Source organism: Ovis canadensis, chromosome 21 (assembly GCF_042477335.2).
Source record: "Ovis canadensis isolate MfBH-ARS-UI-01 breed Bighorn chromosome 21, ARS-UI_OviCan_v2, whole genome shotgun sequence".
In the NCBI taxonomy this organism is placed as follows: domain Eukaryota; kingdom Metazoa; phylum Chordata; class Mammalia; order Artiodactyla; family Bovidae; genus Ovis; species Ovis canadensis.
The window spans coordinates 36,697,286-36,721,863 of NC_091265.1; the positions used below are offsets into that span (position 1 = coordinate 36,697,286).

The following is a 24,578-nucleotide window of genomic DNA, read 5'->3' on the forward strand; positions in this document are numbered from 1 at the left end:
AATATCGATTCTTCCAATTTGTGAGCATGGGATATCGTTCCATTTATTCCTGTCTCTCCCAATTATTTTTACTGCTGTCTTGTAATTATCAGTGTAGAGATCTTTCACCTCTTTGATTAAGCTTATTCCTAAGTATTTCATTGTTTTTGACATTATATATATACATGTTTGGTATTATAGTGTTATAGAAACAGAGATATGCAGATGGCACCACCCTTATGGCAGAAAGTGAAGTAGAACTAAAGAGCCTCTTGATAAAAGTGAAAGAGGAGAGTGAAAAAGTTGGCTTAAAGCTCTACATTCAGAAAAGAAAGTCCCATCACTTCATGGCAAATAGATGGAGAAAAAGTAGAAACAGTAGCAGACTTTATTTTCTGGGCTCCAAAATCACTGCTGATGGTGACTGCAGCCATGAAATAAAAATATGCTTACTCCTTGGAAGTAAAGTTTGGACCAACCTAGACAGCATATTAAAAAGCAGAGTCATTACTTTGTCAACAAAGGTCCGTCTAGCCAAGGCTATGGTTTTTCCAGTGGTCATGTATGGATGTGAGAGTTGGACTATAAAGAAAGCTGATCACCAAAGAATTAATGCTTTTGAATTGTGGTGTTGGAGAAGACTCTTGAGAGTCCCGTGGACTGTAAGGAGATCCAACCAGTCCATCCTAAAGGAGATCAGTCCTGAATATTCATTGGAACAACTGATGCTGAAGCTGAAACTCCAATACTTTGGCCACCTGATGTGAAGAACTGACTTATTTGAAAAGACCCTGATTCTGGGAAAGATTGAAGGCAGGAGGAGAAGGGGATGACAGAGAATGAGATGGTTATGGCATCACTGAATCAGTGGACATGAATTTGAGTAAACTCTGGGAGTTGGTGATGGACAGGGAGGCCTGGTGTGCTGCAGTTCATGGGGTCACAAAGAGTCAGACACGACTGGGTGACTGAACTGAACTGAACTGATTTAAACTTTAAAACCACTATTTGCAACTCCCCTCAACATTTGTTTATTTATTTACATTTCAAAATAATCTATCAATTTAATTTTTAATTTCCTCAATAAAGTGCACTTACCTAATTTCTCTTTAAATGTTTAAGGTTGCAGTACATAACACACCTTCAAATATTTCAGGTTAAGATATATTCCATGAAGAATAAAAATTATATACAGCCTATGATTATGGGTATGCAAATTTGTTGATGCATATATAAAAAATGGAAATGGAGCAAAGATATAAAAAGTTGATTTGCGGGGAAGTGCCAATTGTTTTTTCCTTTTGATTTTTGGTATTTTTATAATGCCTCTAGAATGCTTTTAAAACTAAACAGTATAAATGTAAATACCCTTAGTAGACTATATGGTTTTCTACTCTCTAGTATGTGTTTACTTGATTGTGTTCTGGGCCTAGAGAGATGGAGAATCAAATGGCAAGATCAGCAGGGGACTCAGAGGCAACCAGCAAATGGTTTTTGAAAAGCTGCTCACTGAACTAGGCATAATGGTAGCTACATGGTAATAAAGGCACTGTTTCTTTAACTTAACACATTTAGTCATGTAAGAAATAACAGATTTTATTACTGCAATGCTTTTTTTTTTTTTTAATTTCTTCGCAGGTACCTAGTCTCAATCTGCCTCTTCCTTTGCCACTGAAACTTGAGTAGAAATAATCATACTCAGAGCATTTTAAAGCTAGAAGACATGGTGGAAACTGTTATTTTCAACTATATCTTAGATACACGTCCAAAACCAGGAATAATCCAACCTACTAGTCTTCACATAGTTGCTTGAAAAATAAGCTAATAAAAGTTTTGAACTTTAAACACTCATAATTAACAGAATTACAATTTTTTCATTTCTGGATGTTGAACAGTATGCGTTCTACCAAAGACTGTTGCTCAAGGCAAGATTTAGCTTTCTTGTATAATTTATAGCCTTGGGATTTGGCTGGGTAACACTTCCTACTCACTGTCACTCAGTATTTTTGCCTGAGTTAATTACAGTACAGTACATTAAAGTCAAGTTGACCTCAGTGGCCATCTAAGGCAGTAACTGTGAAAGAAGTCCAATGTGTTATTTCCAGGAAGAGTAGATTTTGCTTTATTATTGTCATGATCTTATAAATACTGGACAATAGTCCCATAACAAAATGTCTATAGGGAAGGAAATTGTACATGGTTCATTTTAAACATTTCAGCTTAAGTAGTAGTTTACAACATAGCTGAAAAGTACACCAGAGATTCTATTTCCACAGGTAAGACTGCCTTTTCATACCAAAACAGAAAATTAGTTCATTCTTTTTAATGCTTTCATAGTATGTCACTAGATACATCTACCTAAATTTATTTAAATTTAGCTGAGAGTGGCAGAAAGACAAAGTCCAAAAACTGTCTATGTGATTTGGTAATTGGGAAGTCATTAGTGACATAAAATACCAGAAGAGAAAGCAAAATTACATTGGGCTGATGACTGACACAAAGTGAGAAAAGATGCACTAATGTCTTTTGAGTCACGTGACTTGGAAGAGAAAAGATATTGAATCACAGCCAAGAGGAATTCAGGAAGACAGGATGACATCGAGAATGAAGATGAAATATTGTTGAAAAAATTAGATGAAAGAATATAAAATACATAACAGGGACTGATAAAACTTAGGAAACATTAAATAGCAGAGCAGTGCAAAGAGAACTGAAAACTAAAGAAGACAGCACAAAAACAGATATAAATGAAGGAATTAGGAAGCAGTGTAAAAAGCAGAAATAAAAACAATGAGCAGATAAAGATTTGCACTTAGGCTGTAAGACTGAATAATAATAATAATTTATAGGCCTGATGTTACTTGTAGTGGAAACAGCATTTTAAATCTTGAAGCAGAAGAATTGTAGGGAATAATATTAATTCAAGAAGTATACTCTATAAGTTAACTGTAGATATCTTTAGAAGAGGAGCATGAATCGTGACAAGAAAGTGACTCAGTCCTATATACTTTTATCAGCTAAAATACCATCAACTCAAGAAAAAGATACAAATTTAACCCATGTTTCTCTTGCTTGAGATAGATATAATTACTTGCAAATATTTCCTTGGTATATTTAGTCACATTATGATTTTGCTTATAATTGAATGTGTGATTAACTACAATAATTGTAAGTCCCAGGCCATGACTCTAGGGCCATGTGATATTATGAATGAAAATGTAAGTGAAAGTCAGTAGTGCCTGACTCTTTGCAGTCCTAGACTATATAGTCCATGGAATTCTTTAGGCCAGAATACTGGAGTGTGTAGCCTTTCCCTTCTCTAGGGGATCTTCCCAACCCAGGGATCAAACCCAGGTCTCTTGCATTGCAGGCGGATTCTTTGCCAGCTGAGCCACAAGGGAAGCCTGATATAGTGAACAAATATTACTTATTTAGGTGAATTGACTGTGACCAGCTTAACAGATTCTTGTGCTTTAGTTTTGTCATCTATAAAATGGTAGAAGTAATGCTTTTCCTTTCTTGCCCAGAAGGTTGTTGTGAGGATCAATTGATAAGGACGTGTGTGAAAGTATTCTATAAATTATGTTTTCAATACCATTATTAGTCTGACTATAATAATTTAAAAAATTACTATTATGATAAGTTAAGGTACTGAAACAAGAAGTCATCTTGAATTTACTGTCTTTCATAACAACACAGACTTTTAAACTGCAGTAAAATTATATTCTCTGTAATTTACTCACCTATGTGTTGAGTTTTTCTATAATAGAGTCACTGAAAATAATTAAAATATACTAGTGCCGAATTTTGTAGGACAATATGACATCATAATTTCTTGGTAGATTGAAATACACATTTTATCCTTGGTAGATTGAAATATACTTTTGATCTCAGTAGTGAACTCTAAATAACAACTCATCCATTTGACCTTGTTCTTTTTTATAAATAAAATATTTCAATTCCTTCATGTCCTAATAGTAATAGAATAGTTAAAATAAACATATGAAATAAACTAGGCCATGTAAATTTTATTTTTTATCAGTAGGAAACAATAAGATTTGAAGCTGGCCAAACAAAAGGTGACAGATTTTCTTTTTTGCCTGGTGAACAGTTTCAAAAGAGCGCAAATTAAATGAAATCTTATTAAACATCTTGAAATGGATTTTGAACTGTAAAATGCATTGCTTTGAGGAACATCTTCATTTAGAGTGTTTATAATTCAGGCTATTTAAGCTTTCTAATGTACAAAATCTATTACTTTTGTGTTTTGTTCTGTCTCCTACTTCACATCAAGCAGAAGTTCTCTCCCAATAAATTCCCATGGAAAACAATGGTTATTTTCTTATTCTGCTTTTAAGCAACTCTGATTTATTGAACATTTACTGAAATGTTCATTGTTCTTTTAGAGCAATTTCCCATGCACTTCAAGTAAAATTTATTAGTTTGATTACATCATACTTATATTCATATAGCTATATGCCTATTCATATATTTTCACACTAGGATATATTATCCATATTTTGGATGTTTTAATCTATCAGGCATCTACTCAGTAATTCTTTGTACCTTTTTTATTCTTCATATTTTCCTCTGTGAATTACACACGTATCTTAAAATTATTTAGTTTCTAATAACAGGCATAAGAGAGACCTTATTTTGCATAATGAGTCAAAAATTTTAAAAAGGTTAAGAAACTACAAAGCCTGGCTTATACTCATGTGGTTCAGCTAGTTTCAAAACAATAATTCAGCATGAGATTTGGAAGTTGCATGTGTATAAATGAATATATACATATATATATATATACTTCTTTTATTGGGAAAATTGGAGGCTTTCCCCCCGCCCAAGACAATATTTTTATTATTTAGAAATGACAGCCATATGCATTTTCTTAATATAAAAATATTGATACTGTGGGAAAATGTAATTTACATAAAGAAATACATGTTGAACTTCTAATAATTGTTTCCAAATATCCACATATAAGAATTTAAGCATCAGTATATATTATTTTGCAACTTTGTGAGAATATTGAATATCTGATAGTGTATAAGCTGATGTTACTTTTAAGTGTTATAAACACTTATAAGATAGTCTATTTGGGGGAGCAGTTTGTTCCTGGTTCTTACTTAAAGATCAACAAAAATGATGTTTTAAAATGTTAATGGAATAGACTTGGTAATGGTTATCACAGAACTTATGTTTGTTCTTTAATGAAAAACATAGAAAGTTAAGTTGTATTTTAGAACAGATTCAATAAGAACTTGAGTAAATTGAACTTCACCTATTTCAATGTTCCCTAATACACCTCATATCTTGATGAGATACTTTTTGTCAGTTACCTAAAAGGAAAAATAAAGGTATAATATATTTGGGAACATGAAAAAAGAAGAAAGTAACATTAACTTAACCCATCTCTCCCTTTTCCTGTCCTTGGCTTAAAGGATAACTTGTTAGGAAGGACTTTGTTCTCAGATACTGCAAGTCAGAATGGATTCAGGGGTAACGACTCCTCAAGGACAATGATTCAAGGGCACTAATATCTTCAAAGACTCTATTCAGGGGCAGTCTGAGATATAGGCTTGGGTGGTGTCCTGGTAGAACCAACTCTGGCTCTCTCATCTCTCCAACTCCTGGTAGCTCCTGGTCTCTTCCTCTTTCTCTTATTACAGGTATGTAGGTTTGAGTGGCTTAGGGGAGAAGAGTAGTACTTTATTAGATTGTCTTTTTTCATTCTGCAACTTGGTCATAAAATTTCAGCTTGAATTATTTTTAATAAACTTTTGTTTTAGTTATAGAAGCAAGTTTAATAATTCAAAATATATTTAGAACTTGTTGACTATTAACAGATATATTGGATTCTTGAAAGATGTTAAAATACTTGGTATCTTATTTTAAAATCTTTGCTAAATAAATATACTTCTGCTGTTATAAAATAAAATAAAATAAAATACTCAGTATCTGAACTCTAAATGTGTATGCTATAAGTTTTACTCTCCATGCTTAAGGAGGGACAATTAAAATAATATTATTTTAATATTTCATTAGGATTCAAGAGATAATTTTGAATGTGGGCACAGTAGTAGCTTTGCCTACTAGTTGAGTGGCTTTGTATTCTCAATTATGAGCTGAAACATTATTGAATAATATCATCTCATTTTCTCTTTAGTATCCAAATAAGTCTGTATTTCAGCGTCTTTCATTCATACTGAATTAAACTACAATAATCTTCTTTATTACAGAATATTAGCTTTCAGAGTTTGAAGAAACTTTGAAGTTCATATAGTTCAAATATCTAGCCAGTGTTTGATTTCTCCCTGTGTGCTTTATTTTTTTCTCTAAGTTGCTGTTCAACTTGTTTGTTCCTCTGCAAACATGTTGCTCTCATTCTTATAATGCAAAGCATTAACGTAATGAATACTATAATTGTTAAAACAGACTTTAAAAAATAGTTTCCTAGTGACTCCCACCAAATGATCTTCGTTCTACCCTCTAGACAATACAAGACGACTCTCAATTTTCTTCCACAGAGTAGTTTCCAGTATCCGAAGGCAATGTTAGTTGCTTCGTGTTCTCTTGGATTGAGTTTGTCAAATTTAAATGTTCTTGAACTCAAGTTACTTTTCTTAAATAGCATTGCCAGAATTAGCTACATGATTTGACTGAGAGATTCTAAAAGTTTGGATACAAGGGCTCTATTCCTAGTTCTGATATCATCTTATAGATTTTTCCCAATTGTCTAGATAAGGGTGAGTATCAAAAAATGAAAATTTTCCAATTCCTCATGGAGATTTATTTTATAGTTTAAAGAGTAAGCTAAAATCCCAAGAAGGTAATAGTATATGTTTCCCCAGATTTGGCTTAAGAGAGTTCCATATGTTGTGCCATTTTATGCTGCACTAAAGAGATGCCACTCCCTCTGGTGCAAAAAGCCATTTGTCATGCCCTTTAAATATCCCTCTCCCCAGGGCTAGAAATTCCCTAACTGGCACCTGTTATGGATTAAATTGTGACCCCTAAATTCTACCCTTGGAAGTGTGTATTTGTAGCTAGACAGTGGGTGCTATTCAAGGATGTTTTTGAACATTGCCAGAGATAAGCATTAACAGTATTTTGAAGCACATGATTATGTACATAGACCATGAAGGATCTTCTTCATGTAAGTCACTTTAGCAGATCATATAAGCTGATGATGAATAAAAATTTTGGAGATACACTGACAAGAGTTTTACTATTTAACTGTGTTATGTTGGAATAATTAATTTAATCTTTCATATCATAGAATCCTCATCAATATAATAATGCAACTGTAGCATTCATCCTTTAGAGGTTCTGTGTGTATTAAAATAAAGATAATGAACATGATACAATTATAGAATGACTTTCATAGTGCCTGCCATGTAGCTTTTTCAGTTCAATTCAGTTCAGCCTCTCAGTCATGTCCGACTCTTTGTGGCCCCATGGACTATAGCATGCCAGACTTCCCTGTTCATCACCAACTCCCAGAGCTTACTCAAACTGTCTCTGTCAATGATGCCATCCAACCATTTCATCCTCTGTCATCCCCTTCTCCTCCTGCCTTCAATCTTGCCCAGCATCAGAGTCTTTTCCAGTGAGTGAGTTATTTGCATCATGTGGCCAAAGTACTGGTGTTTTCAGCTTCAACATCAGTCATGCCAATGAATTTTCAGGGCTGATTTCCTTTAGGATTGACTAGTTTGATCTCCTTGCAGTCCAAGGGACTCTCTGCTCAGCATTCTTTATGGTCCAACTCTCACGTCCATATGTGACTACTGAAAAAACCATAACTTTGACTAGATGGACCTTTGTTGGCAAGGTGATGCAGCTTTTTGGCTGTCCTCAAAGAATATATCAGCTTTATGAGATTTATATTGAGCAGTAAGTTTACATGGCCAAAATAGTTCTCAAAAGTGGCTTTCTATTACCATTTGACTTTGAATGTAATTGTGGCATATATTATATTTGGTCATCACATTTTTTTTTCTTTTCCTTTCCTTTGATCTCATAAAATCCAGTATATACACTTTGGATGTTGGAAAGTAAGGTGAGTTTTGTGTTTGTTTATTTTAATACCAAAGACTCATATGTTTTCCAAATATATATAAAACTGAAAAAAACATGAGATTATTTTTTCTGAAGTTTTAATAATATTTAATATATGCAGGTCAGGAAGCAACAGTTAGAATTAGACATGGAACAACAGACTGGTTCCAAATAGGAAAAGGACTATGTCAAGGCTGTATATTGTCATCCTGCTTATTTAACTTATATGCAGAGTACATCATGGAAATGCATGGCTGGAAGAAGCATAAGCTGGAATCAAAATTGCCAGGAGAAATATCAATAACCTCAGATATGCAGATGACACCACCCTTATGGCAGAAAGTGAAGAGGAACTAAAAAGCCTCTTGATGAAAATGAAAGCCGAGAGTTAAAAAGTTGGCTTAAAGCTCAACATTCAGAAAACGAAGATCATGGCATCTGGTCCCATCACTTCATGGGAAATAGATGGGGAAACATTGGAAACAGTGTCAGACTTTATTTTGGGGGGCTCCAAAATCACTGTAGATGGTGACTGCAGCCATGAAATTAAAAGACGTTTACTCCTTGGAAGGAAATTTATGACCAACCTAGATAGTATATTGAAAAGCAGAGATATTACTTTGCCAAAAAAGGTCTGACTAGTCCAGACTATGGTTTTTCCAGTGGGCATGTATGGATGTGAGAGTTGGACTGTGAAGAAAGCTGAGTGCCGAGGAATTGATGCTTTTGAACTGTGGTGTTGGAGAAGACTCTTGAGAGTTCCTTGGACTGAAAGGAATTCCAACCAGTCCATTCTGAAGGAGATCAGTCCTGGGTGTTCATTAGAAGGACTGATGCTAAAGCTGAAACTCCAATACTTTGGCCACCTGATGCGAAGAGTTGACTCATTGGAAAACACTGATGCTGGGAGGGATTGGAGGCAAGAGGAGAAGGGGACGACAGAGGATGAGATGGCTGGATGGCATCACCAACTCAATGGACATGAGTTTGAGTGAACTCCGGGAGTTGGTGATGGACAGGGAGGCCTGGTGTGCTGCGATTCCTGGGGTTGCAAAGAGTCAGACACGACTGAGTGACTGAACTGAACTGAGCTGAAAATGTTTCTTATAAAAACTGGCCCATGTTATACTTTATAATAAATTATTATAGGTAATATTTTCAAAGTAATTTTTTGCAATAGATTGTAAACATTCATTTACCGAGGGAGAGAAAATAAATATATGGATAGTTTTTACTAAAAGGTACTTTTAAAAATGTTCTTATTGTTTTCTAGATTAGATGATGGATTTAATTGTGGGATAAGAGGTTCTGAGATTGCTTAGTGTGTCCATTTCTCAGTGACTAATTCCATTCAGAAATGTTTCAAGAAAAAGAACACATTAAAATTCATCCTCTTGGGAATATTTGCATAACCTCCACCTGAGTGAAAAATTTCAAACCTGGTATGGAATTTCATACCATTCAGGTATGATGTAAATAAAATCCCTTATGATTATAAACTAGAAGTGACAAATAGATTCAAGGGATTAAATCTGATAGAAGACATGAAGAACTATGGATGGAGGTTGGTGACATTGTAAAGGAGGCAGTGATCAAGACCATCCCCAAGAAAAAGAAATGCAAAAAGGCCACATGGTTGTCTTAGGAGACGTTACAAATAGGTGAGAAAAGAAGAGAAGCTAAAGCCAAAGGAAACAAGGAAAGATATACCCATCTGAATACAGAGTTCCAAAGAATAGCAAGGAGATACAAGAAAACACTCCTCAGTGATCAGTGCAACGAAATAGAGGCAAATAATATAATGGGAAAGACTAGAGATCTCTTCAAGAAAATTAGAGATACCAAGGGAACATTTCATGCAAAGATTGGCACAATAAAGGACAGAAATGGTATGGACCTAACAGAAGCAGAAAATATAAAGAAAAGGTGGCAAAAATACACAGAATGACCCAGATAACCGTGATGGTGTGATCACTCACCTAGAGCCAGACATCCTGGAATGTGAAGTCAAGTGGGCCTTAGGAATCATCACTAGGAACAAAATTAGTGGAGGGATGGAATTCCAGCTGAGCTATTTTAAGTCCAAAAAGATGTTGCTGTTAAACTGCTGCACTCAATATGCCAGCAAAATTGGAAAACTCAGCAGTGGCCACAGGACTGGGAAAGGTCAGTTTTCATTCCAATCCCAAAAAAAGGCAAAGCCAGAGAATTTTTAAATTACCACTAAATTCCACTCATATCACATGCTAGCATACTTCCCTGGTGGCTTAGACGGTAAAGCATCTGCCCACAATGCAGGAGACCCAGGTTTGATCCCTGGGTTATGAAGATCCTCTGGAGAAGGAAATGGCAACCCATTCCAGTACTCTTGCCTGGAAAATGCCATGGACGGCGGAGCATGGTAGGCTACAGTCTATGGGGTCACAGAGAGTAGGACCCGACTGAGCGACTTCACTTTCACTTTCTTTCACATGATAGCAAAGCAATGCTCAAAATTCTCCAAGCCAGGCTTCAACAGTGCATGAATCAAGAACTTCAGATGTCAAAACTGAATTTACAAAAAGCAGGGGAACCAGAGATCAAGTTGTCAACATCCACTGGATCATCATAAAGCAGGAGAGTTCCAGAAAAAAACATTATTTCAGCTTTATTGACTATGATAAAGCCTTTGACTGTGTGGATCACAAAAAAAGAGTGGAAAATTCTCAAAGAGATGGGAATAGTAGACCACCTTACCTGCCTCCTGAGACATCTTTATGCAGGTCAAGAAGCAACAGTTAGAACTGAACATGGAACAACAGACTGGTTCCAAATAGGCAAAGGAGTACGTCAAGTCTGTATATTGTCACCCTGCTTATTTAACTTATATGCAGAGTATTTCATGTGAAGTGCTGGGCCAGATGAAGCACAAGCTGGAATCAAAATTTCCAGGAGAAATATCAATAACCTCAGATATACAGATAATACCACCCTATGGCAGAAAGCAAAGAGGAACTGAAAAGCCTCTTGATGAAAGTGAAAGAGGAGAGTGGCTTATAACTCAACCTTCAAAAAACTAAGATCATGGCATCTGGTCCCATCACTTCATGGCAAATGGATGGGGAAACAATGGAAACAGTGACAAACTTTACTTTCTTGGGCCCTAAAATCACTGCAGATGGTGATTGCAGCCATGAAATTAGAAGACACTTGCTGCTTGGAAGTAAAGCTATGACCAACCTAGACAGCATATTAAAAAGCAGAAACATTACGTTGCCAACAAAGGACCACCTAATCAAAGCTATGTTTTTTTTTTTTCAATAGTCTTGTATGTATGTGAGAGTTGGACCATATAGAAAGCTGAGCACCAAAGAATTGATGCTTTTGCCCCTTGGTATTGGAGAAGACTCTTGAGAGTCCCTGGGACTGCAAGCTCATCCAACCACTCCATCCTAAAAAAAATCAGTCTGAAATATTCATTGGAAGGACTGATTCTGAAGCTGAAACTCCAATACTTTACCATCTGATACAAAGAACTGACTCATTTGAAAAGACCCTGATGCTGGGAAAGACTGAAGGCAGGAGAAGGGGATGACAGAGGATGAGATGGTTGGATGGCATCATGAACTTGATGGATATGAGTTTAAGCAAGCTCCAGAAATTGATATTGGACAGGGAGGCCTATTGTGTCCATGCGGTCCCCAAGTGTCAGACATGAATGAACAACTGATCTGAATTGAATTGAATTTTCAAAAATAGATTATTTGTGAAACTTAAAAATAAATAAATCAATAAAAACACACACATTTGCTATAACACTATGTAACAGTGTTATCTGCTTTTATGAGCATAAAAGGGAAAATATTAAGAAAAGTTAAATATAATGTCATTGTTTAATCACTGTTGCTAGTAGGACATGCTATTAAGCTTTTGAATAAATTTCAATGAGCCATAGATATTTTCAGTGATAGGTCTTACTTACCAACATCATTAAGACTATTTACGTCTTCAGTTAGATTTGGAAAACAAAAAATATTCTGGATATTTGAGTTCTACAAAAGAAAGTGTGGTTTTATTAAATGATGTTGAAAATTAGCTCATTTCAGTGAAAATAAAATGGATGTCCTATGCAATTTAAGATATAAGAAGAAAAGCAAAACAAAAATTGCTTTTTATGTACTCAAATGCCTTATTTATTGAATTGAGCAAATAAAAATGTAAGTGGAAAGCATTTTAAAAATATAGAATCTATTGTTATCAGGAGTTTTAAGATTCAAGATTGCCATCCTTTGAATTATTGTTTTTTAACACTGTTACTCCACTCATAACAATCATAGTCCCTAAGAATGTATCTGTGAATAATAGTGTCTTAGCGTTGTTTGTTTGTTTTCTTCAAAACTTGAAAGGACACCGACCTAGTAGTTCAGTGTGCACCAGGAAGCATCCTGTGAGTAGTTTCAGGATGTAGGAAACAAAAGTCTTGAGAACAGTGAGATCCACAGAGGTCTCATAAACTCTGAATACTTACAAAACTGTAATCACTTATTGAGCTCTAATGCTCTGGTAAGTCTTTGAAGACTCCAGAAAAAAAAAAAAAACAAAACACACACACACACAATTTGAAATGTTTTCATTTCTCAGTCTTAGAACCTCTTTTCATAGACTCCCAGATAGCTGTAATTCCAGAAATCTTTTATTTAAAATAAAATACCATGGTTATTTAAAACTACAAAAGTGTGATGCTGAGCTAAATTTGAAAATTTTTTCTTTTTTTTTTTTCTTTTTTTTTTCTTTTTTATTTTTTAAATTTTAAAATCTTTAATTCTTACTTGCATTCCCAAACATGAACCCCCCTCCCACCTCCCTCCCCATAACATCTTTCTGGGTCATCCCCATGCACCAGCCCCAAGCATGCTGCATCCTGCGTCAGACATAGACTGGTGATTCAATTCACATGATAGTATACACGTTAGAATGTCATTCTCCCAAATCATCCCACCCTCTCCCTCTCCCTCTGAGTCCAAAAGTCCGTTATACACATCTGTGTCTCTTTCCCTGTCTTGATGTTAGTTTTGTCACTAAAATGATCAAACCATTTTCAATTTTGTGAGATATCAATTCAAGTAAAGGAAGTTTTATCTCATGCAAATAAATGATTTACCTTTTAAAACAGAAAGCAGATAGGTGATATTGTTTAATAGTCACCTCCACTTTTAATTTTTTTACATACTCCGATAGAAAGGTGAGAATAAGATTTTTCAGTATTACAAAGTTTATGTTTCTTTTCAACTTTTAAAAGAAGGCAGTTTTGCCACTCCACTTGCAATGCCACTTACTTTGCAATGTTTATTATTAGCATTTTATTTATGATTTATATTTAAATGTTGATGTGACTTTTATTAAATTAAAATAACTATACAAGACAAAATTGCTGAAATTTTTAACTGAATTGTTTTCTTATTTGCTGATTAAGTTTAGTGAATGCAAGAGAAAGTTACACAAATGTGAAAATATATATAGATTCTATAGAAACTTAGTTTATAGAAAATAAACTAATTATAGAAAAGCTTAACTATACGGAGACAAACAAATTAACATTATATACTTCAGCTTCTACTGAGATACTAAAGTACTTATTAGAATAGGGGCTTCTCTGGTGGCTCAGACAGTAAAGAATCTGCCTCCAGTTCAGGAGACCCGAGCTTGAATCTTGTGTCGAGAAGCTCCCCTGCAGAGGAAAATGGCTACTCACTCCAGTATTCCTGCCTGGAGAATCTCATGGTCAGAGGAGCCTGGCAATCTACAGCCCATGGTGTCACAAGAGGGTTGGACATGCCTGAGCAATTAACACTATCACTAGTACTAAGTGCAGTAGTTAGAATGCTGTTAAATATGATCTTAAACTAAGAGTTCAGATGTGACAAATATGAGAAATGAATGAATAGAACAATATCCAACTAAACAGAAAAGTCCAAGCTTAATTACCACCATATTATTATATTACAGATGAGTAGAACATTCACCCTGCAAATAAATTTAGTACAATAAAACATCTGTAACATTGTCTTGATAACCTGCTTTTTAAAAACTATTTGTCCTGATGTTATTTCAGTACACATACATATACTGAGAGAAACTGAGGTTATTCGTCAGCAGAATTCTGATCATTAACATTATGAAATAAAGAGAAAGCCGTTACACTCTTTTGCAGAATGGTAAAGTTCATTATCAGTAATATGCAAAAATCTTAGAACTCTCACATTTTTTTTTTGAGGTGAGTAGCTCTTTGTAAAAACATAGAGTTGAGAGTGAGTACTGAAATAATTCTGCCTATATAATATCTGTAGCAGACAGGTTTACTGAGGCTCCTCTACTAATTTGTTCAGCAAATCAGTGGTATTGTAGGGATAAACTCTGAGTTCTTTTCCATTTAGCTTTCTATTATGCTACTTTTTGAAAACATTCATTATATTTTGATATACGTTTATTATGTTTCAATATGCATTTTATGTTTGATATTCTATTTTAATAAAAATTTATAGCATTATTTTTTGGACTTGGGGGATTGGTTCTAATTAGAAAAAATTCAGTTAAATATTACAAAATTCACATAATTCACATTACATAATTCACACAAATTCACAAAATGCCAAATATTGTCCTCATATTATCCACTTCTGAAACTTGAAAGCTCTGTTGAATGCATTAAACATTATTTCAGTATTATCACAAAAATAGATATAAACTTGATCATTTTAAAAATATTTATTGTGATACATGATAAACATTCAAAATCATACACCTGTGATTTATATATTTTTTGTTTTAATTAAATACAGGAATATTTTAAATTAATATATTTTAAATTAATTAAAGGATTGAGTCTTTATAGTCAGGATATACGTAGTGATGTTATCAGCAGTGAAAGATGGTAAGAGAAATAGTTTGAGAATTAGGACAATTGGTGTTTATTCAGTTGACTCCTGGTGAGAAAATTGCATTAGTATTTTAGACATGTAAAGGGTAGCTAGCTATTGATCGGTACCTGATTCAGAGGATATGGAGAATATTGATTTGTAAGGAAAGTCAGTTATGAAGGATTCTATTCAATGTAACAACAGAGGTAGTAAATTTCATTTGGATTTTCACTTAATGATAGACCTGAATAGACTCTTGGTTTATCTGTTAGTTTATCCACATAAAATCTAAATTGGGTCAGATCATGCATTTGGATTTGAGTTTTGAATTTTAAATAATGTTGAGTTTAAATAACTAGATTTTTTACTGATTATGAAACATCACACTGTTTCAGAATCCTGTTATGTTCAAATACACTAAGTGCTTATTTTATACTCAGCCTATAAGACCTCCATATGTGAAAAATTTTAGGAATGGGTAATGGCATCCATTTCCTAAGCAGGTATTTTTAAAGTACTGGCTTGGTATGATCAAGAAATGCTTCATGGTGAATGTAGGAAATGGATGGATGACTGAAGAACATTGAGGCTTAAATTAGAAAGCAAAGTAATCTAGCAATAAAGAATGTTCTCTCTCTCTTTCTTTCTTTGTTTTAATTATGAGACCAAGGGAAAATGATTTTGTATATTTGTTTTTCAAAATCTTTAGTCACAAGCTGGGAATAAAAATAATACCTACACATTATGAATGTTGAGATAATTAAATGATATGAGCACATTGAAGTTTGCATAGGACCTGGAATTAATAACTGCTTTAAGTGAATACATGTTTGGAAAAAAGGGAAGAATGGCATTTAAATGAAAAAAATGAATTCAATCACATTTCTCAGTACTAACAATTCCACAGTTTATTACCATTTTCCAAGGGTCTTATCTCCTCAAGATCATAAGCATCTCTTTTAATCAGTAATGTTATATTTAATGGTATTAAATATTCAGAGATTTACTTAAATAAAGTAGCAACAATCACATACAGTTTTGGTTGGCATGAACAGTGCCATAGAATATTCTAAAATCTTTGTGTAAATGCATTTTATAGAAATTTATTAAAAAAATATAAGTACTTTTAATAGGGGCAGGAACTAATCATTTTTTTGGCTAAGCTATGGTATATTTTGGGCTTCCCTCGTGGCTCAACTGGTAAAGAATCTGCCTGCAGTGCAGGAGACCTGAGTTCAATCCCTGGGTTGGGAAGATCCCATGGAGAAGGGAAAGGCTACCCACTCCAGTATTCTGGCCTGGAGAATTACACAGACTGTATAGTCCATGGGGTCTCAAAGAGTTGGACAGCACTGAGCAACTTTCACTTTTTACTTAGTATATTTTTAGAAAAATTCTACATTGGATAATTTAATGGTGTTTGAAAAGAAACAATTGTGTTTGCTGCTTTTTATTATAATTGTTAAATTCTCTGTGGTAAAAAGCAGCTGGAGATTACATGATTGGTATTTCTGATCATAAAAGTAAAACATAAAAAGAAAATGAAATATTCCTGTCACCAACAAAATTACTTATAAACTTTGGTCATTTTCCAGTTGCTTCAACTTTATAAGAAGCATGTCTATCTTCATTTCCTTTGATAGTACTATAAAAATAAAAGAAACAACCCTCATTAATACCACATTTTCTAATCTTTTATATCCTATATTATTATTACTCCACAATCTGAAGAAAAAAGGAAAGAAAACTTCAAAAACTTTGCTATGGATAATGACTAAACTCAAAATCACAGGACATTAACTTTGATCTTAAATCCATATGTTCTGACCATTTCAACCACAAGCCCTACATATCGCGTTCTATTTTAGCTGCATGAAATCATCAGAACACTACTTTTCCTCTAACTAGTTGTATTCCCATAATTAAATTACAGAAAGACACGTGTTAGCATATTCAAAAATTCTGAAAATTTGGAAGAAACAGGACAAAGTCCACAAGGAAGGTGATTACCTCCTGGGTGATGCTTCAGTTCAGTTCAGTTCAGTCATTCAGTCATGTCCAACTCTTTGCGACCCCATGAATCGCAGCATGCCAGGCCTTCCTGTTCATCACCAACTCCCAGAGTTCACTCAGACTCACGTCCGTAGAGTCAGTGATGCCATCCAGCCATCTCATCCTCTGTCGTCCCCTTCTCTTCCTGCCCCTAATCACTCCCAGCATCCAAGTCTTTTCCAAAGAGTCAACTCTTCACATGAGGTGGCCAAAGTACTGGAGTTTCAGCTTTAGCATCATTCCTTCCAAAGAAATCCCAGAGTTGATCACCTTCAGAATGGACTGGTTGGATCTCCTTGCAGTCCAAGGGACTCTCAAGAGTCTTATCCAGCACCACAGTTCAAAAGCATCAATTCTTTGGTGCTCAGCTTTCTTCCCAGTCCAACTCTCACATCCATACATGACCACTGGAAAAACCATAGCCTTGACAAGATGGGCCTTTGTTGGCAAAGTAATGTCTCTGCTTTTGAATATGCTATCTAGGTTGGTCAAAACTGTTCTTCTAAGGAGTAAGCATTTTTAATTTCATGGCTGTAGTCACCATCTGCAGTGATTTTGGAGCCCAAAAACAAAGTCTGACACTGTTTCCACTGTTTCCCCATCTATTTCCCATGAAGTGATGGGACCGGATGCCATGATCCTACTTTTCTGAATATTGAGCTTTAAGCCAACTTTTTTGCTCTCCTCTTTCACTTTCATCAAGAGGCTCTTTAGTGCCTCTTCATTTTCTGCCATAAGGGTGGTGTCATCTGCATATCTGAATTAATTATATTTCTCCTGGCAATCTTGATTCCAGCTTGTGCTTCTTCCAGCCTGGCGTTTCTCATGATGTACTCTGCATATAAATTAGATAAGCAGGGTGACAATATACAGCCTTGATGTACTCCTTTCCCTATTTGGAACCAGTCTGTTGTTCCATGTCCAGTTCTAACTGTTGCTTCCTGACCTGCATATAGGTTTCTCAAGAGGCAGGTCAGGTGGTCTGGTATTCCCATCTCTTTCAGAATTTTCCACAGTTTATTGTGATCCACACAGTCAAAGGCTTTGGTATAGTCAATAAAGCAGAAATAGATATTTTTCCGGAACTCACTTCCTTTTTCAATGATCCAGCGGATGTAGGCAATGTGATCTCTGGTTCCTCTGCCTTTTCTAAAACCAGCTTGAACATCTGAAATCTCACAGTTCACATATTGCTGAAGCCTGGCTTGGAGAATTTTGAGCATTATTGCCCCACAATTTGGAACTACATGACTTTTCATTGCAATATAAGCTTTTCTTATATCCAGGGGGTATTTAGGGTGGGATCAGATAGCAGAGGGCTTTGAACGTAAAGCAAAATTCTTTATGCACTTGCCTGTTTGTAATGGGGAGATAAGAAATATTCTAATGAAGATTTGGTGGCAAGACAGTGGAGTAGAAGGGCATAAGCTCACCCTTTCTTGCAAAAATTTCAAAGTCACAACTAAATGCTGACTGACAAAATAAACCATAGGAACCTACTGAAAAAGGATACCCTAAGTCCAAAGACAAAGAAGATGCCTTGCAAGGTGGGAGGAAGGACACAATCAGAATAAAATCTAATCCCATACCTACTGGGTGAGTGGTCCACAAATGGAAAATAATTATACCACAGAAGTTTTCTCACAGGAGTGAAAGTCCTGAATCCCATGTCGAGCTTCCCAGTCTGGGGTTCTGACTACAAGAGAAGAAGCCCCCAGGTAATCTGGCTTTGAAATATAGGGGATTTCGTGGCAAGGATTCCACTGGAGTGGAGGAAACAAAAAATTCATTCTCGAAGAGCTCCTATAAGGTCCTGTGCACATGAGGACCCAGGGGGAAAAAAGCAGTGACCTCATAAGAGACAGTGCCAGACCTACCTGTTAGTGTTGGAGGGACTCACGCAGGGGCAGGGCTGGATCTGTCTCATGACTGGGACAGAGGCATGGGCAGCAGCAGCTCTGGCAAGTACTCATTTGTGTGAGCCATCCTGGAAGCCGTCATTCCCTCCCCACACCCCAAAGACCCAGCCCTGCCCAACCACTTGTAGGCTCCAGTGCTAGGACACCCTCAGGCCAAACAACCACCAGGGTGAGAGTACAGCCCCGGCCATCAGCAGGCAGGCTGGTCCCCAAACACACCAGACACATGGCTTGCCTTGAGGTCTTGCATTTGCTCTTCTCTCTGCCTGAAATATTTCTCCTGCAGATGGTAGCCTGGCCCACTCTCGTGTCTTTTCAAGTCTTAAAAATGTCACCTCAGGGAGGGCTCCCCATCCTATCTGTAACTGTTCCCCCTCCCACCTTCCTGTTATTGCCAAACCTTTTCCTCACTTTATGTTTCTCATTAGCACTTAGCAATCTTAAAATAAAATCTTGAGATAATTTATAAACCACACAGTTCATCCATTTTAAGTGTACAATTTTAATATATTCACAGAGTTGTGCAACTTTATCAGAATCTAATTCTAGATTCTTTCACCATGTGTGAAAGAAACCCCTTGGCAAGTAGTAATCACTCCCCATTGGCCCCCACTGTTCTAGCCCTAATAAAAAAAAAATGGACAGAAAACCTAAATAGATATTTCTTCAAAGAAGACATACAGAGGGCCAACAGGCACATGAAAAGATGCTAAGCATTGCTAATTATTAAAGAAAGGCAAATCAAACCTACAGTCAAATATCACCTAATACCAGTCAAAATGGCCATTGTCAAATAACCTACAAACAGATCCTAGAGAGAGTGTGGAAAAAGGGAATGCTCCTTCACTGTTGATGGGAATGTAAATTGGTATAGCCACTATGGAGAAGAGTGTGAAGCCTCCTTAACTAACTAAAAATAGAGCTACCATATGATCTTGCAATCCCATTCCTGAGTAAATATCTGGAAAGCAAGCAAACAAACAAAAGCATGATTCTAGATGATGCATGCATCCCGTGTTCATTGCAGCACTGTTTACAATGTTTATGGAAGCAACCTAAATATCTATCAATAGATGAATAGATAAAGAAGATATGGTACATATGTATAATGGAGGATTACTCAGCCATTAAAAAGGGTGAAATAATGCCATTTGTAGTAACACTGATAAACCCGGAGATTATAATACTAAGTGAAGTAAGTCAGAGAGAAGTAAGTGAAAGTCGCTCAGTTGTGTCCGACTCTTTGCAACCCCATGGACTATGCAGTCCATGGAATTCTCCAGGCTAGAATACTGGAGTGGGTAGCCTTTCTCTTCTCCAGGGGATCTTCCCAACCCAGGAATCCAACACAGATCTCCTGCATTGCAGGTGGATTCTTTACCATCTGAGCTACCAGGGAAGCCTGGTACTAAGTGAATATATTACTTTAAAGCCTAATACTAAATAAGTCAGAGAAAGAAAGACAAATGCCATATGAATTTCAGAGAAGAGATGGCTTTTCTTCTAACAGAACAAAATACCACTTTGGATATGATTTATTCTTCAAAATATCTTGAAGGGTTGCTCCAATATATGGTTCATTGAAAGTTATTAATTATTGTAAATGAATGATTTAAAGAAAGGAGATTATTCCATTCAGAGACAAAAACATTAAAAAAATAAAACTTCAGAAGTAAAACTATAAGGCATATATGGGACATGCACTTTATTTTGTGTGTGTGTGTATGTACATGTATATAGAGATAATGTTGTAGTGAATGAGAACAAGCAGGAGGCGGAAGGAATAGAACGCCCCTGTGCTGTGTACTTAGTTACTCAGTCGTGTCCACTTCTTTGCAACCCCATGGACTGTAGCCCTCCAGGCTCCTCTGTCCATGGGAATTCTCCAGGCAAGAATACTGGAGTGGGTTGCTATGCCCTCCTCCAGGGGATCTTCCCAACCCAAGGATTGAACCCAGGTCTCTCACATTGCAGGTGGATTCTTTACCATCTGAGACACCACAACTACTGATATTCTGTCTAGAAAGGACTTCCCTGGTGGCTCAGTTGGTAAAGCATCTGCATACAATGCGGGAGACCCAGGTTCAATGCCTGGGTCAGGAAGATCCCCTGGAGAAGGAAATGGCAACCCACTCCAGTATTCTTGCCTGGAAAACCCCATGGACGGAGGAGCCTGGTAGGCTACAGTCCATGGGGTCACAAAGAGTCGGACACGACTGAGGAACTTCACTCACTTTTAAGCAGAATGTATTTATGCTAACTTTGAGTGCTTGCTTTGTTGATAACATTTTGCATCACTGTTGTCTAGTCACACTTTTAAATATGGAGCTCGAATAGATAATCTTGAAAGGTTTCCCCATCCTCAAAGTTGTGTAATTCTCCATTCTGAATGTTCAGTAGTCATAGCAGGTACATAAACACAAAACATCCTTGAGATTCAACCGTACACTTGCACTCTTGTGAAAACACACACATACCCAAGGCAGCATTAAAATTATTTATATACTTCAGCAATAATGCATAACAAAAGAAACTTGAAATTTTGAGGCCCCTTTGTACTCAGATTTTACAGTTGTGAGCTCTTAAGATTTCAGGAACAGTTTTGGTCCTCAAGCGACTGTACACGCATTGTTGCACTTGTCTCTTCTTACATCTGAAATTCAAAGGCCACAGAGCTTTGCTGAGAAAGTGCACAAGGGAAAGCTTTTATTTCTGGCATGTGACATGGCAGGACAGCAGGGGCTCTTGCAACATTAGGAAGCCTTAGCGGTCCCCACAAGGCTGTCACAGCTGTGGCCTCCACTGAGTTTTGAAATGCAGGGGCAAAGATTCCTGGCAGAGAACATTAACCTGGCTCTTTCTCCTTAGGAATGCTGTCAATTTAGTTAGTTCCTAAGGTGTGGTAGATGGCAGCCCCACTTTTGAAGGTCTTTAAGAGCTCAAGTTATTGTTAAGATGTTTTCTGAAATTACTGTTGACATGCCAATGCTCTAAGTACACTGATGGGAGCACTAAGAGTTTGAGAATCACTGTAGGGAAAGTTCACAGAGTTTCTCTCTTCTTCACTGTCTTTATAAATAATTTGAATAAAAGTACATGGCTTAGGCATAGTGAAAATGTGTTGGATAATATTTAAAAAGGAGATAGCTGCTACTTATAGGCATGCCACTTAATAATCACACCAATTCTAAGACATTGCTATCATGGGCCTGGTCGCTCTCCATCCAAGATGAGGTAAGTTAAGCTCAACGAGATTTTTAAAAGTGTTCAAGTTTACTCAGGTAAAAGTTTTTAAAAAACTGTATGTCTTAGGCAGAATACATTTATAGGTATTTAAACTAATATTTTTCCCCTGATATTTATATCTTTCATCCAGTCATGAATTTGTCAATCCCATAACCACTGCTTCAAATAATTAATAAAATTTGTCAGAAAGGAAATATAATCATCTCTTTTGGTTTTAAGCTTCTGAGGTCTTTGAAAACTCTAGGCAATAGGTTTTAGAGAAACATATGAGCTGATGGTAAGTCTTCCTCTATTGCCAATGTTCCATTCCCTTAAAAGATTCCTTTTGATAACAAAAGGAAGAGAGAGAGAGTGGAGAAGAGATGATGAAAAAGTTATTGGTGAGGTCTAAAGAAGGAATCCACTGTTGTTTCCTAGACAGAGCCCCAGATAGCAACAAGCCTTCTGTGATGGAGTGGCTCACACATACACACACACAATGTAGGGATACAGTATTTTGCATAATGTCACACATATTTATATATTGGTCATTTGGGGGGACCAAATTAGCTGTGAATCAGTTACAGTATAGAATCAGTCTTGGTGAGAGAGAGTCCATGTTGTTGAGACATGTTCGAATTCTAATCCCTGTCAATTGGCTGCTTTTTTCACTAGTTGTTTGAGTGAGCCAAGAACTCAGTGGATAAAGAAGCTGACCAACATCCAAATACTGGGTTACCCTATCTTTCTGATTATTGTAATAATAATATAACTGTATACCCTCCTTCTGTTGTAATAGAAGATGATCTTGTGTGTATGCACAAGATGTATAAAAAACAAAATATGTAATTCTTTGGAAGGACTGATGCTAAAGCTGATGCTCCAATACATTGGCCACTTGATGCAAATAACTGATTCCTTAGAGAAGACCCTGATGCTGGGAAAGATTGAGGCAAAGGAGAAGGGCGTTACAGAGGATGAGATGGTTGGATGGCATCACCAACCTGATGAATATGAGTTTGACCAAGCTCTGGCAGTTGGTGATGGACAGGAAAGCCTGGTGTGCTGCATTCCATGAGGTCTCAAAGAGTTGGAACGAAATAGGAGATGGGAAGAGTGAATGTCGACATTCTAGGAATCAGCGAACTAAAATGGACTGCAATGGGTGAATTTAACTCAGATGACCATTATATCTGCTACTGTGGGCAGGAATCCCTTAGAAGAAATGGAGTAGCCATCATGGTCAACAAAAGAGTCTGAAATGCAGTAGTCGGATGCAATCTCAAAAACAACAGAATGATCTTCGTTTCCGTGGCAAACCATTCAATATCACAGTAATCCAAGGCTATGCCCCAACCAGCAACACTGAAGAAGCTGAAGTTGAATGGTTCTATGAAGACCTACAAGACCTTTTAGAACTAACACCCAAAAAAGATGTCCTTTTCATTATAGGGGACTGCAATGCAAAAGTAGGAAGCCAAGAAACACCTGGGGTAACAGGCAAATTTGGTTTTGGAATACAGAATGAAGCAGGGCAAATGCTAATAGAGTTTTGCCAAGAGAACGCACTGGTCATAGCAAACACCACAAGAGAAGACTCTACACATGGATATCACCAGATGGTCAACACTGAAATCACAGTGATTGTTTTCTTTGCAGCCAAAGATGGAGAAGCTGTATACAGTCAGCAAAAACAAGACCAGGAGCTGAATGTGCCTCAGATCATGAACTCCTTATTTCCAAATTCAGACTGAAATTGAAGAAAGTAGGAAAAACCACTGGAAAAGGCAATGGCACCCCACTCCGGTACTTTTGCCTGGAAAATCCCAGGGACAGGGATTGGGACAATGGACTGAGGAGCCTGGTAGGCTGCAGTCTATGGTGTCGCTAGAGTCAGGCATGACTGAGTGACTTCACTTTCACTTTTCACTTTCATGCATTGGAGAAGGAAATGGCAACCCACTCCAGTGTTCTTGCCTGGAGAATCCCAGGGACGGGGGAGCCTGGTGGGCTGCCATCTATGGGGTCACACAGAGTTGGACATGACTGAAGCGACTTAGCAGCAGCAGCAGGAAAAAAAACTAGAACATTCAAGTATGACCTAAATCAGATTCCTTATGATTATACAGTGGAAGTTAGAAATAGATTTAAGGGACTAGATCTGATAGATAGAGTGCCTGATGAACTATGGAATGAGGTTCGTGATATTGTACAGGAGACAGGGATCAAGACCATCCCCATGGAAAAGAAATGAAAAAAAGCAAAATGGCTGTCTGGGGAGGCCTTACAAATAGCTGTGAAAAGAAGAGAAGTGAAAAGCAAAGGAGAAAAGGAAAGATATAAGCATCAGAATGCAGAGTTCCAAAGAATAGCAAAGAGAGATAAGAAAGCCTTCTTCAGTGATCAATGCAAAGAAATAGAGGAAAAAAACAGACTAGGAAAG

The 24,578-nt window shown here is 36.5% G+C and overlaps 1 long non-coding RNA gene across 2 annotated transcripts in view; it reads left to right on the top strand.

Annotated features, from left to right (window-relative positions):
• Positions 1 to 5,486: 5,486 nt before the first annotated feature.
• The window catches only part of LOC138426426 (uncharacterized), a 70,329-nt gene continuing 51,237 nt past the window's right edge, over positions 5,487 to 24,578 (top strand). Inside the window, exon 1 of one of the 2 annotated variants that reach the window (XR_011251643.1) lies at positions 5,487 to 5,651. This is a non-coding gene — a long non-coding RNA (uncharacterized lncRNA). The remainder of the gene's footprint in view (positions 5,652 to 24,578) is intronic. The other variant, XR_011251644.1, reaches the window with a different exon arrangement.